This window comes from Mustela nivalis (assembly GCF_964662115.1).
Source record: "Mustela nivalis genome assembly, chromosome: 5".
Taxonomy (NCBI): Eukaryota; Metazoa; Chordata; class Mammalia; order Carnivora; family Mustelidae; genus Mustela; species Mustela nivalis.
Window position 1 is genome coordinate 103,309,930 of NC_139024.1, and position 13,095 is coordinate 103,323,024.

General features: G+C 37.9%; 1 protein-coding gene and 1 pseudogene across 11 annotated transcripts in view; both read right to left on the reverse strand.

The window, feature by feature from the left end:
- LOC309865148 (actin-related protein 2/3 complex subunit 2 pseudogene) overlaps positions 1 to 8,122 on the reverse strand; it is a 100,922-nt pseudogene extending 92,800 nt beyond the window's left edge. The window contains exon 1 of the transcript in view: positions 7,991 to 8,122. The product of the transcript in view is annotated as an actin-related protein 2/3 complex subunit 2 pseudogene (transcript). The remainder of the gene's footprint in view (positions 1 to 7,990) is intronic.
- The window catches only part of KHDRBS2 (KH RNA binding domain containing, signal transduction associated 2), a 617,530-nt gene that overhangs the window by 186,529 nt on the left and 417,906 nt on the right, over positions 1 to 13,095 (reverse strand). The gene's annotated exons all lie outside the window — the stretch shown is intronic.

Sequence of the window (13,095 nt, forward strand, 5' to 3'; positions counted from 1 at the left end):
CTGAATAAATGATAAAGGAGACGGATAGGTGGGTGAAGGGTAGCACACAAGGCTAATCTCCAAGAGGTGAAAGTGCTTAACAGTCAAGTGTATAGGGTCCATTGTGGCTAGGTTAAAATCCCAGGTTGGTTACTTATTTTCTCTGTGAGATTGGACAAGTCAATAAACTTTCTAAGCTTTTTAAAAAGTTTTATGGTTTTGGTCTTCCTAGAATAGTAAAATTGAAATGACTTGTAGAATAAGAAAGTTAGCAAAAATGTAAAAATGAAAAACTACTGTGTTAATCAGTTATTGAAAGTTGGTGAAAGGTCAAGACCACAGGTGTTTGGACACTCAGATTGGAAAGAAACAAAAAGACGGCCTAAAAGGAGGAGCACGAATAGCATATGGGTGTAGAAAGAAGGAAGTAAGAACAGGTGATAAAGACAGACGGAGGAGAAAAGGAGTGTAGAAGTTCATGACCAATGCGTCTCTTCTCCCGTTGGAGCAAATATTTTGTAATGAAAATATCCACATAATGTCTGTGCCTTAATTTTAAGCAAAATGTTTTTCAGTGAAATTATCTATCTAGTCTTTTTTCTTACTTTTATATAATAATATTTGTTCTCAATTACTATGAGGGCAAGAAAACAAAACCAAAAAATTGTGTGAGTGAAAAGGAAGGGCCATTTTCCAAGAACTTTCAAATGACTTTTACAATGTTTTCAATTTAAATGGGTAGAAACTTGAACAAAAAACCCCAGGATTTACTTAAAAATGATATTAAAGTTGTATATATTTAAAAATATATGTTTGCCCATGTCCTACTAGTAGCAAGGGATCTTTCTTTTTTTTTTTTACATCATCAAAAATAATGACTTTTGACATTATAAAAGTAGATAACCTAAATATAATTTTGTTTGGCTGCTGGCAACATCTCAATCCATATATTCCAATGGTAACACATAACCCAGTACTTTTAATAATAGCATATTTTTTTAATAACTGATGTAACACATAAGAGTTAAGGCTACGTTCAGATCTTTGGACCGGGGCTTGCTAAAAACAAACAAAACCAAAAAACAAAAAAAGGAAAGGGAGGAACAATTTGAAGGTTACAATTCTCTGCAACAAGAAGAAAAGATGATAATAGATCATTCTAACTGCTTCTAACTAGCTAATGCTAAGCTGGCTTTGTCGTAGGAGTTTGGGCAATGAAAGAGATAAAAACAGCTATGGGTGCCCTCTGAGACAGGGGGAGAAGTCCCCTGCTCATCCAAAACAACATATGTGACGGCACACGGTGTGCTGGACCCCCTGGTGATTTCTGTGCTGGCTGCATTCCGTAGCAAGTCCACCCATGTCGGCATCCCACTGAGCTCATGAAGCTGAGGTCTGAATGGAGGAGAACTGTGATTCCCATCCTGCTGCTCTGTGGGAGGAGAAAGTAGTTCCCTAACTCCAACCTCCCTACCTTTGATCACCTGATAACACAGTAAAGGATCCCTATGAACTTACTCGAAGACACGGGAGCCCAAACAACAGGCCTCCGTGACTGCTGGGGGCCACCTGTTTCACATGCGTTTATTAAATCCTGGAAATAAACATGACAGCTAAATTTTTAAATCAAAATAAATCCGAATTTGTAGCCTTGGAGTAGCCCTTAAAACAACTTATGGTCCTAAAATCTCAGGGCATTTCAGCTCTAGCTGTACTAATCAAAAGAAAGGGTATTTTCTGGGTGCCTGGATGTCTCAGTGGGTTAAAGCCTCTGCCTTTGGCTCGGTCATGATCCCAGCGTCCTGGATTGAGCCCCGCATAGTGTTCTCTGCTCAGCAGGGAGCCTGCTTCCTCCTCCTCTCTCTCTCTCTGCCTGCCTCTTCCCCTACTTGAGATATCTGTCTGTCAAATAAATAAATAAAATCTTAAAAAAAAAAAACAGAAAAGGAAAGAATAGTTTCCTTAGTTTTAAGGAAAAGCAAGCATCTAATAAAGTCTAGCTGGAACTTACCAGTCTCCATTTAAGCTTTCTTTACAGCTTACTCTCCCTTACTGCCATTTAAGTCCTCTGAAAATAGATAATAAAATATAGTACTAGGCATGATTTTGCATGGTTACTAGACTGTCAGCCCTTCTAAGGGCTGGCTCCATGTCTTTAAATTTTCCTCCTCTCCTACAAAGGGGCTTTACATCATCAGCAAATACTTCCTGATGATATTTGCAATATTACAGAATTCAGTCTCTTAAAATTTCATCATTACATTTAAAATAAAGCAGCAAAATAGATAGAGAAAGTAAACAAGATCCAGAAGATTAATTTAGTTTTACAAAGATTAATGGCACTCTCTGATTTTATAAGCAACCTCATTAATAAATATTTATTGGGTCCTTCCTGGTGACAGGGCCCTGGTCTTGGTAGTATGGGTTAAACACTCATTATTTCCATGCACTCTGCCGAGACAGGACTGACTGCGTCTTCCCAAATGAGCCCCACACTTGCCTCTTCCTGGGAACAGTATGAATCATTTACAAGAGTTAGCATTGAAAAGCACAGTTGATGGGGTAGCATTTATTATAAAACATACTCATTTGAAGCAGTAATTGTTCTGCTACCAGGGCACAACCCTTTATAACATCCCTTAAACAGTTTTTTTTATGAAGATGGAACTTTAATTTTTCCAGCAGCTACCAAGTGCAATGCTCGAGTACCTTTCCTCATTTGTTTTCCATCATGTATCACTACCCAGAGGCCGGCATTAGCTAATTTGCTGATTTATGGTTGCAGTTTATGAGCTTTAAACAATGCTAACCCATTTTTGTTCCTTCCGCCTTGCACTGGCAGATGAAGAATGTCTGTCCTTTATATCCTGAGCTGTGTAAAGAAAATGCACCTCGCCCCATGTGTTCTTGGCTTCTGTGACATCGGAAATTGCTGCCTTCTTGCTTTCCCGCTGGATCTTAACCGAAAGCAATGTTTACCTAGCCACCCAATCTGAAAGCTGCTAAGGTTCTTCGCGCTGCCACCTCTGACAAAACAAGGTCAGAGCGCCGGTTTAGCATGTGAATCTAATAGCTATTACTTATGCAGTATTAGAGTGACATACATACTGAAGAGCAAATTTGGTTACCGCTGTGTAGGCTGACAGGGCCTGGCATCCTGGCTGTGCGAGACGTGTTTTCATTATTCAATGAGACGCACACATTCACATTCAAAACTTGTTGTGAATAATGACAGTTTATATTCCCTTTGCGTGTGTGACCCAAATTTCACAGTGAAGAGGGGAGAGATTCTGCCTGCTTCCTAGTCCCGACTGAGTAGCTTGTCCCATGTGTCAAAAAAGCGGAGAAGGTACCAGTGAGCCACGGCATAAGGAGCTTCTGTATCTGCTGACAAAACACACACATCACATGGACGATAATAAGTGCTGGCGAGAGGACGGAATAATTGGAACCCTCGCGCGTTGCTGGCGGGAATAGAAAGTGGTGCGGTGGCTTTGGAAAACTGTCTGGCAGCTCCACAAAGAGTTAAACACAGCGATTGTATGACCTGGCGACTCCCCTCCTAGGTATATACCCAGAGAATTGAAAATATACCCACCCAAAAGCTTGTGCACAAGTGTTCAGTGTAGAATCATAACATTAACTAATTAATCATAACATTAATCATAATCATTAACTCATAACAGCCAAAAAGTGGAAACCACCCAAATTGCCATCAACTGATGAATGGATAAACAAAATGTAGCATACTCACAAGAGGGAATATTATTCAGCCCTAAAAAGAAGCAACGTACTCACAGGTGCTGCAACATAGATGAACTTTGAGATATTAGGCTAAGTGAAAGAAGCCAGACATGAAAGGCCACAGGTAGGACTCCATTTTTAGGAGCTATCCAGAATAAGCAAATCCACAGAGACTGAAAGTAGACCAGCACTGGCCAGGGTCTGGAGGGAGAGTAGAATGGGCTGTGAGTGACCAATAACGGGCACTGTTTCTTTTTGGAATGATAAAAATGTTCTAGAGTTAGTTTGTGGTGTTGGCTGCACAACTATCAATATACTAAAAATCACTGAATTTACATTTTAAAAAGGTTTAGGTTATGGTACATGAACTGTATCTTTAAAAATACACATTATTATTGATGCCTTCATGAAGTGATAAGCATCTTCGTATTAGATGTTGTTAGGCCATTATTTTTCCACATGCTCATAGAAAGCTTATTTGGACTAATTTCTTTTGAGAAGTATTTCAAGTATAAACATTTCAACTGCGTTTTTATTTAAAAATCCCAGGATTCCGTTTAAAAATATAATTTTTAAAAAGATTTATTTATTTCAGAGACGGCACTTGAGAGCTGGAGAGGGACAAAGGAGAGAAGAATCTCAAGCAGATTCCATGTTGAGGACGGAGACCTATCTACCAACCAACCTAGTTCCCCCAGACTGCTGAGCTACCCAGGTGCCCCTTAATAATATAATTGTTAATGCCCCCAATTATCACTTACTATTTTTTTACCTCTCTTTTTATTGAATGAACCCCTAATTCTCTTTGCTTGAATTTCTTTAATGCGCTTAATATGGAAATCTTTTCTGTTTAAGATAATGAGAATTAAATTATCGCTAACATTCACACTTGTTTAAAAATCTAAGCTTTTTTGTTGCTGTTGTTGTTTTGGGGGGGGGGTTCTTCTGTCGCATTTGGGTAGGGGAAGAAGGAATGGAATCACGCTATTTTTACGTGTTGATTCTGTCCTGGAAGTCCAGTGAAGATAGAGTTCTATCTTTCAGACAAGAATAACTACATTTTAAAGCCTCAGATACCATATTTCTCAAAATCTATTCCATGATTTCAGATACTTTACTACCTTTCACTGGGACTGTAAAAATGATCTCGTAACCGGTGTGGGTCCTTTCACTCCACCTCTTTGACTTCCCCACACACTGAATCTTCAAAGCACATTCTGTTCCAGTGTTCCTCTCTTCAAAAACCTTCACTACCACTTTCTTTTTGATCTTGGTATAATTTCCAAGACGGTATTTTGACTTTTCTTCCTACCACACATTCCACCAATTCCTGTATTTTCTTGCACATTCTTGTCATGATCCTTGGGATCTCGGGCCGCCTACATTCATTTCACGCCGCCCGCGCCCTTTGATACTATATCCTTTTCCCAGGACTCGCGTCCGTCATAGGTAACACGGAAATCTCATGAAAGCAAAAGCTTTGTCTTGTTCCCTGCTGTAACCCCAGTGACTAGAAGAGTGCCTGAGACGAAGGAGAAATTCAAACATGAAAGAAGTAAATAAGTCATGGATAAAACTAATCTATGGCTAAATGAAGGAACTTAAAGCTTCTGTATATCCTTCCTGATATTCCAATTCTCTCTCCTCCTGAACTCATGTAAAACTACGTTTTCATTGTACTAAATGCTCTGCTATATGTTTTCCTGGAGTATTTATCTTTACCTTCCTTGTCTCTCGTTCATGTCTTATTTCCAGCATTTTATTTCACCCTGCCTTGAACGTGGTCTCTGTTCAGTCAATTTTTGTTCATTAAATTAATCAACACAGCTCAATATCCCTACTTTAGAAATTGTATCTACTTTGCATTTGTTTCCCCTACAGGCTGGTTTACATAAATATTACATGCTTAGAGACAGAAAATGTGCTGAACAGAGAGCAAGGTAAACCCTACGAATTTTAATTATTTAGTGTTTATTTAGTATGATATATGTCATGATATACTTCCTTTGGGAATTTTGAATTTTATAGAATCTGTTTAAAATAAGTATGATTGACACGAGCCCACACAAATAAAAATCATTAAAAAAAAAAACAAACTTGTGGCTTTTGATGCAAACATGTATATTAAGGCATTTTCCTATTTTCCAGTAGCATGTGATGGCACAGGATGTCTCACTTCCCAGTTCTGACTCACCTTTGGGATCAGAGTTGATGCCAATGGAATTTTAGAATACGCCTTACTAACTGCTATTGGTTGTGAATGTGAGGAAACCAAGTCTAAGATCTCAATTTCTTTCCACCATTCTTTCAAAGGAACACTAGTAGAGTTTCATAGAAGCTGTACATCCTTCATGTATTTTAATATCACTGTGATAACCATTGCTAGGCAAGGTAACATAGAACAAGTTCTAGACTACTGATCAAACTATATTTTGCATGGATAATACCTTATATGTCAACTTATAAGTGAATTTTTCATCTAACAGGGAACCTAAACCACAGTTGCTACCCTTATTTAGCCCAACCAAAGTGACAATTCCCGTATAATGAATCGTATTGCCGTGTCCCATACATGTCGCTGCCTTCTTGCCGGGTGACACAGTGCCCGGTTGGTGTCTACCTGTTGCCAATGAGGTGAAAAAGTCTGCCTGAACTGAGTTTTGCTCTATTTTGAATAGTTCTCCATTTAAATATGTTTCCATCTCAGAAACTGGAGTTAGCACTTAAAAATACTACTTGCAAATACAGTTTTCTCTGTCTACTAAGAAGTCCTGCAGTAATTACAGAGATTTATAATTCAGAAGATACTGTTTATAAGCCTTAAGCACCTGTATAAGGCACGAACTCCAAAAATAAACACCACAAAAACTGGTGGTTCTAATACTGTAAGATAAAGGCCTTGCAAAAGAAATATACCTGATAAACACAGGCCATTATCGAGTAATTTGTAGCATGAAAAGAGCAAAACATTGAAAAAATTACATTTACAATAATTTTCCCTTCGGTGTCTTTTAAAAATAGAATAAAAGTGTTATTTTGTTCCAGTGAAATGACAGTTATGGCAATTCATGTATGATGGTTTTTAGTGCAGTAGAGACAGAGAGTAAATAAATTATAACTAACAAAGTGTTCCTGAGAAAGGTACCTTCATTTCAACATTTACTGAGTGAAGATTTCATTTTATATCAAGTATATTATGGTCATTTAATACAAACCATAGGAACTCACCTAGATGAAGAAAGTGGTTCTACTTTTCTTTTGTCTTATAAGGTCACACAGTGTTTCTCCCAGTGTTGACCTTCTATGGTGTTAAGGACAAACACAAGTTAAAAAATGAGAGGTAGCTTCTTCCTGGTGAAAATAAGGGATTTCCTTCCCCTCTTTTTCTCAGGGTATTTACTGTGAAAACTTGTGATTCTAAATACTTCCTCCTCTCTTTGAAATGTGTATAAATCCTTCTGAAGACCCGATAGGGCTTTTGTCAGCCTTCTGACCCAGGGATGTCTTTCTCAAAGACCCAGCAGTCATCTCCGTGAAATGTAAACATCGAGAGAGAACACCACCCCTGTGTCCCAGTTTCTGTGGGAAGGCAGGATTGTAACTTTGGTGGCTGTCTTGCTCCAAGTTGCAAAACTACCTACACTCATCCTTATGAGTGTTTTGTTTTATCCTCATGAGAAGTTTGTTTTTCCTCTGGATAAAGCCAATTAGGCAACAGGGATGATCACCCCAGTAGCCAGATAAAATTTGGATAAACTATGAGTGACTAACGGTGCTGTCAATTCCTCTCACTCCATGACTAGGTATTGTTTATCTTGGAAACATACATGGGAAGGGTTGTATCTATTTGGCTATATAAAAAGGGGAGATTTCTTTCTGTTTTTGCATTCTTCTAGTGGATTGCCTGTGGTGTGCAGCATGTTCTGGTATAATGCTTGTTCAATAATAGACCTGGCTTGTTTTTTCTGTACTATGTTTGTGGAAAGGATTTCTGTATTGGGAGAAGATTTTGCTTTTAATTATATTTCCCCCAACAATTTGGAAGTTATTAATAGAGCCATATATATATATATATATATATATATATATATATATCCAAATATGCTATTTGGAGCAATAAATGTAATTGTTTAATTGTATTCCACAGGTTGGAAAACATTTAGTAAAGTCTTTTTAAATGATTGCTTCTGCTTAATGTTATGAACTGATTTTATTGTTGTTACACTGAGAAATCACTGCCCTCTCACAACGGGGATTTGTTCGATACTTTTGCTTCCTCTTCTCCTTGGTTTACTGGCACACTTTTGGTAATCTCTAACTCCTCATCTCTAACCAACCATCTGTTCCTGCACTGGCTGCTCAAGTTCAGTTTCGTAAGCAACTGCTTGAGTAGCATCATGTGCGGGGCTCTCTACAGGAGTTACAGGTGCAAGACATGGCAAGGTATTCATGGGCAAGTGCTTTCAGGAACCTCCTTTTTAAACAAGTCTCCTAATTCTGATGCAGGTGGTCTGCAGCCCACATTTTATGAAACTCCATTTATGAAACATACTGTTCTATTTCCTTCTACATCCAAACTCCTAAAGCTTAACAAATCTACAGAAAACTGCTTAACATACATCCAAGAGAACGAGCAGGTGGCAAGGTTGTATGCACTGTGCTAATAGGTAGAAAATTCTCCGTCTACAAATAAAGGCAGAAGGAAATGCTCCAGAAACTGTATGTTAAGAGAGATGGAGGTCTATTTTCTCTTTATTGGATCCCAGGAGTTTGATATATTGTATCTGTTCTTCAATGCATGATAGCTCATGTCATCACTTTAAGGAGCTTCCCCAATCACTGAAACCTGACATGCCTGGCCCACCTCAGAATCTCTGGCCATCACTCATTCATATGTCTTTTACTGTGTTTATCAAAATGTATCCCAAGATGTCTGTATCTCCCTTTCACACTGTGAACTAGTTGAAGATAGGATAAATTTCTTATTTATATTTTCAACCTACATTGAGTTGAAAAGCAGACACACAATGTATAATTTTGAATAGTCAAATAAATGTATCTCTGTATACATTTGCATTTATGCACCTTGTTGCCAGAGAAATTATTCAAAACTTTGAAGAAAAGCAAAAAGATGAACAGCACACTCTTCAAATATCACACAGAAGCAACAGCTACCCAAGGACTATCTAGGGATGAATTTGGCTCAGCTCACTGTTTACTCTTCATTAAAGGTCCTAGATTTTGCTTGCTAACTTATGGATTTTCTCCAGTAGAGATGCAAATAATTTCTGTCTGGTGGAACAGATAGCCATAAAGATTGATGGCCTGTTAGATACTAACCGGTTTATATCTAATTAACCAGTTTCTAAGCTGCCTTGACATTACTTTGTTAAACTGCCTATAAATACCTTTACTTCTCAAATGCTCCCTGAACTGATCACAGTATCACTGCTCCCCCCTCATTAATTTATGAGTTAAACAGAATCTTTGGCACAGATTCCCATATTTGGAAGGCAGTAATGATTTTGCCTCTTTGAAAATTAAACTTTAACAGTAATACACTGCTTTATTAAAAGAATTATTTCTGTTTTCAAACATCACTTAGAAATTGCTTACATGTTAATAAACAGTACGCTACTTTGAAACATTTCCCTTATAAAAGAAATAACTTACAAAGTACAAAACCTTAAGGTTTATTCAACTAAAAAATCTCCTTAATCAGCTCTAGAGTAGAGAAATTAGCATCTTTTTGCGGATTATTAATAATAGGCTAGTTTTAACCATTAACCTGCTAAAGTCTAAGAAAATGTAGCTGTCCTTAGCACCGACTTTGGATTTCAATGGCCTGACAAGTAATGCCCCTCAGAGAAAAGAGGCTTTTTTTTTTTTAAACTAAATCTTTCCCAATGACACAGAAGGAGCTTTCAATGAGATTCATAAAATGCTATTAATACGAATTACAAGACCACAATTAAGCCCCTTTACAATTTTATAGCAGAGAAAGATCTTTTAAGAGCTCCCCTGTGCCTAAAGGTTTGCTAGAACCGATCTTCACCTTATGGTGGACACAGAGAATTGCATGCTGCCCAGCTGTCACTGTGGGAAGATCCATGGCTCACTGACTGGGATGGAAATGAACCAAAATCCATGGACCATCTTAATGTCTGTGAGAACACTAATATCAATACCGAGTCCAAAATCTCGTACCCACAAGTCAGACTTCCAATATAGCTCAGCTTTAATAAACTCCCCTGGCACCTGCTTTTTGACCAGCCCTGTCACTATTATTACATGCTTCACTAAGTGTGAATACTTAATATTTTAGGAAAAGAATAGCCATCTTTATTATTCTATTGGGAAATACATTTATATTTCTGAAAAATTCATCTATTTCAGTTTGAAGACTTCTGTAAATATTTCCAGCTTTCTCTAGCCATGTGGATGCTTATAACCTATACTAATCACACTTCCACAAAGGATTTTAGGCACCTGCTCTTTGAAAAGTTCAGAGTCAATCATCAGGGTCATTTGGCCTAAAATTTATGTAAAACACCCAAAAGTGTTTTCTATTAAAATTGAATTATTATAATTTCAAGCCCTAATCTAATTTCAAATATTGAATTGCTCCTCTCAGTTTAGCTCAGACAGTTGCTGAGAGGAGGTGGAGGCAATGTTTCTGAAGGGAGCGGTAGTGGGTCTCTTAGACCCAGTCCCCAGGGGTGGGTCTAAGAGAACCCAGGGCAACAAGGATGCTTTAGAACACTGACCTCCCTTCTCCTACCTACATCACAAGCCATTACCAAAGGGATTTTATTATATGCTCCAGGTCTGTTCTTGTTGAAGAAGGTTATAAATAATTTTTTTACATTTATTTATTTAACAGACAGAGATCACAAGTAGGCAGAGAGGCAGGCAGAGAGAGAGAGGTGGAGGAAGCAGGCTCCCTGCTGAGCAGAGAGCCTGATGCGGGGCTCGATCCCAGGTCCCTGGGATCATGACCTGAGCCGAAGGCAGAGGCTTTAACCCACTGAGCTACCCAGGAGCCCCAAAGGTTGTAAATAATTTGTCTGAGAAAGAGAAAATGCCTCTTGAATGGTCCTTTAAACCAGTACCCTGGCCACAACATGGTTGAGGACCTCAGGTCTTCCATCCTCAGCTGTCCTGGCAGCCTTCCTGCTCGTCACGCATTTCCATTTTTCCTCTAATCACATCTACCCTCTGCAGTGTTGTTAGGATTAACAAACTCCAAACAAATATGATTATTTTATTTCCTTATCTAAAAATCTCTCCTGGAAAACTGAGCCCCAAAAATCCCCTATTTGCTTTAATACAGTGTAAATCCTGCCTTTGATTAAAGAAAAATTTATAAAGAGATATAACAAAAACATAAAATGGAATGTGGGCCAGCAATTCTAGTTCTCTTAAGTGATTTATGGAAGTAGTCTATAAATTGAGTGTGTGTGTGTGTGTGGGCAGCATTGTGTTTACTTCTGTTATTTATAATAGAAAATTAAAAACCTCCTACAACTATGACCATGGTTTATTATGGATCACTTTAATTAACTCTGCCACCACACCAAATTAAATAGGAACAACTTACTGAAATGTCAAAGCCCCGTTCTCTTTACCATTGTACACACACACACACACACACACACACACACACACACTTTTGAATACTGTGCTATTAGGATGTTGCCTTTGACCAGTGGGCTCTCAGCTGTGACCAGACTGTCTGTCCTGCCTTTGGCCTTTACAGAGCTGGTATTGGGTATCTTTACTTTCCTTAGTCTTGGATTCAGCCCTTTTCTATGGACTCAGCAGAGCTTTTCTCTGTTCCTTGGGCCTTACATTATTTCAGTGAGTTTTTGCTTAAATGACAGCTTTTTAGTGCCTACCTCCAAATCTAATCATTGAGTTTGTTGTCTAACAAAGCTATTCTTAGTTTATAACTATTAAATGTATTTGTCATAAACCTTAACAACTTACAGCTATTAAAATTATGTATTAACACTACATCATATTGAAGAAAAGTAACAAATTGCATATACATAATTATATTTATGCCACCAAAAGCCTAGACACTGGAAGAAGGACTAGAAGGAAATGAGCTAAAATATTAACCAAGTCCTTTGTCTCTTCTCTTCTTCCATCCTGCTGACCTTCTGGAATCTACTGAATGGAGAAATGTAATGAAAAGCAAAGGTTAGGGGCGTCTGGGGGCTCAGTCAGTTAAGCATCTACCTTCAGCTCAGGTCATGATCCTGGTGTCCTGGGATCAAGCCCCACATCGGGCTTCCTGCTCAGTGGGAAACCTGTTTGTCCCCCCCCCCCCGGTCAATCCGTCTCTTGTTATCTCTGTTGCTATCTCTGTCTCTCTCTCTCAAATAAATAAATACAATCTTTAAATTTAAAAAAAAGCAAAGCTTACTTAAACAGTTTGATATACATTGAATATATGTCAAAAATACATCAAATGTATACAATATATACATCATATATATGTCAAGTGTATATATACTAACATATATAGCAAATGTAGTATATCAAATATACAAGTTTATGGATCTATCTGTATATAAAATTGCTAACTGATACACATCTGCAGGAAGAAAAGCAATATTTTATGTTTGCTGAATTTTATCTCTGTATCCAGTAGGATGCGGGCCAGGAAACATAAACCCCCAAATAGAGTTAGTTTAACCAAGATGAAATTTCATTGCTTTTTGCCTAAAAATCAAGGTGGATGGTTTAGGATCAATGTGGTTTTCTAAATGTCAGCTCCTTCTATTATTGTTGCTCTATCCTGCACAACTTTGACCTCAAGGTCGATGTGGTAGCATCTTCTTTTCTGACAACTGGCTGAATGAATGGAGAATCCAGGAAGAGGATCTTTTACACTGTCTTTAGAATTATTTTTAGAAACTTCATAGAACATTTTACATTGGCCAGAACCCATTCACATGTCTCCACCCGGCTAGGGAAAATAAGATTGAATAAGCTAGTCTCTATTCAGAATTTCCATGGTCACAGATATAGAGAAGAATTATTAAAGATAAAACTCACCATTTCGGTCACAGTGTCAAGAAATCTGCAAATTTCAAAATGCAGTTGTCAAAGTCAAACTATGAAATTTTGTTCTCTCCTTGGCACTTTTACAATATACTCTAAATTTTTCTTCTGCCTCCTTATTCTATCAGCATCTCCTTTGGCTTAAATCATCTTGATTTGAATTTCCTAATTCTTTTAGAATTTTATTCATTTTCTTCTCTCCTAATTTTCACTGCTAGTGAGGGAGACAATAGGTAACTGATTCGTCTGAAACCTGCTGGCTACTGTATTTTCCTGCTAATAACAGAAACAAAGCCTCCT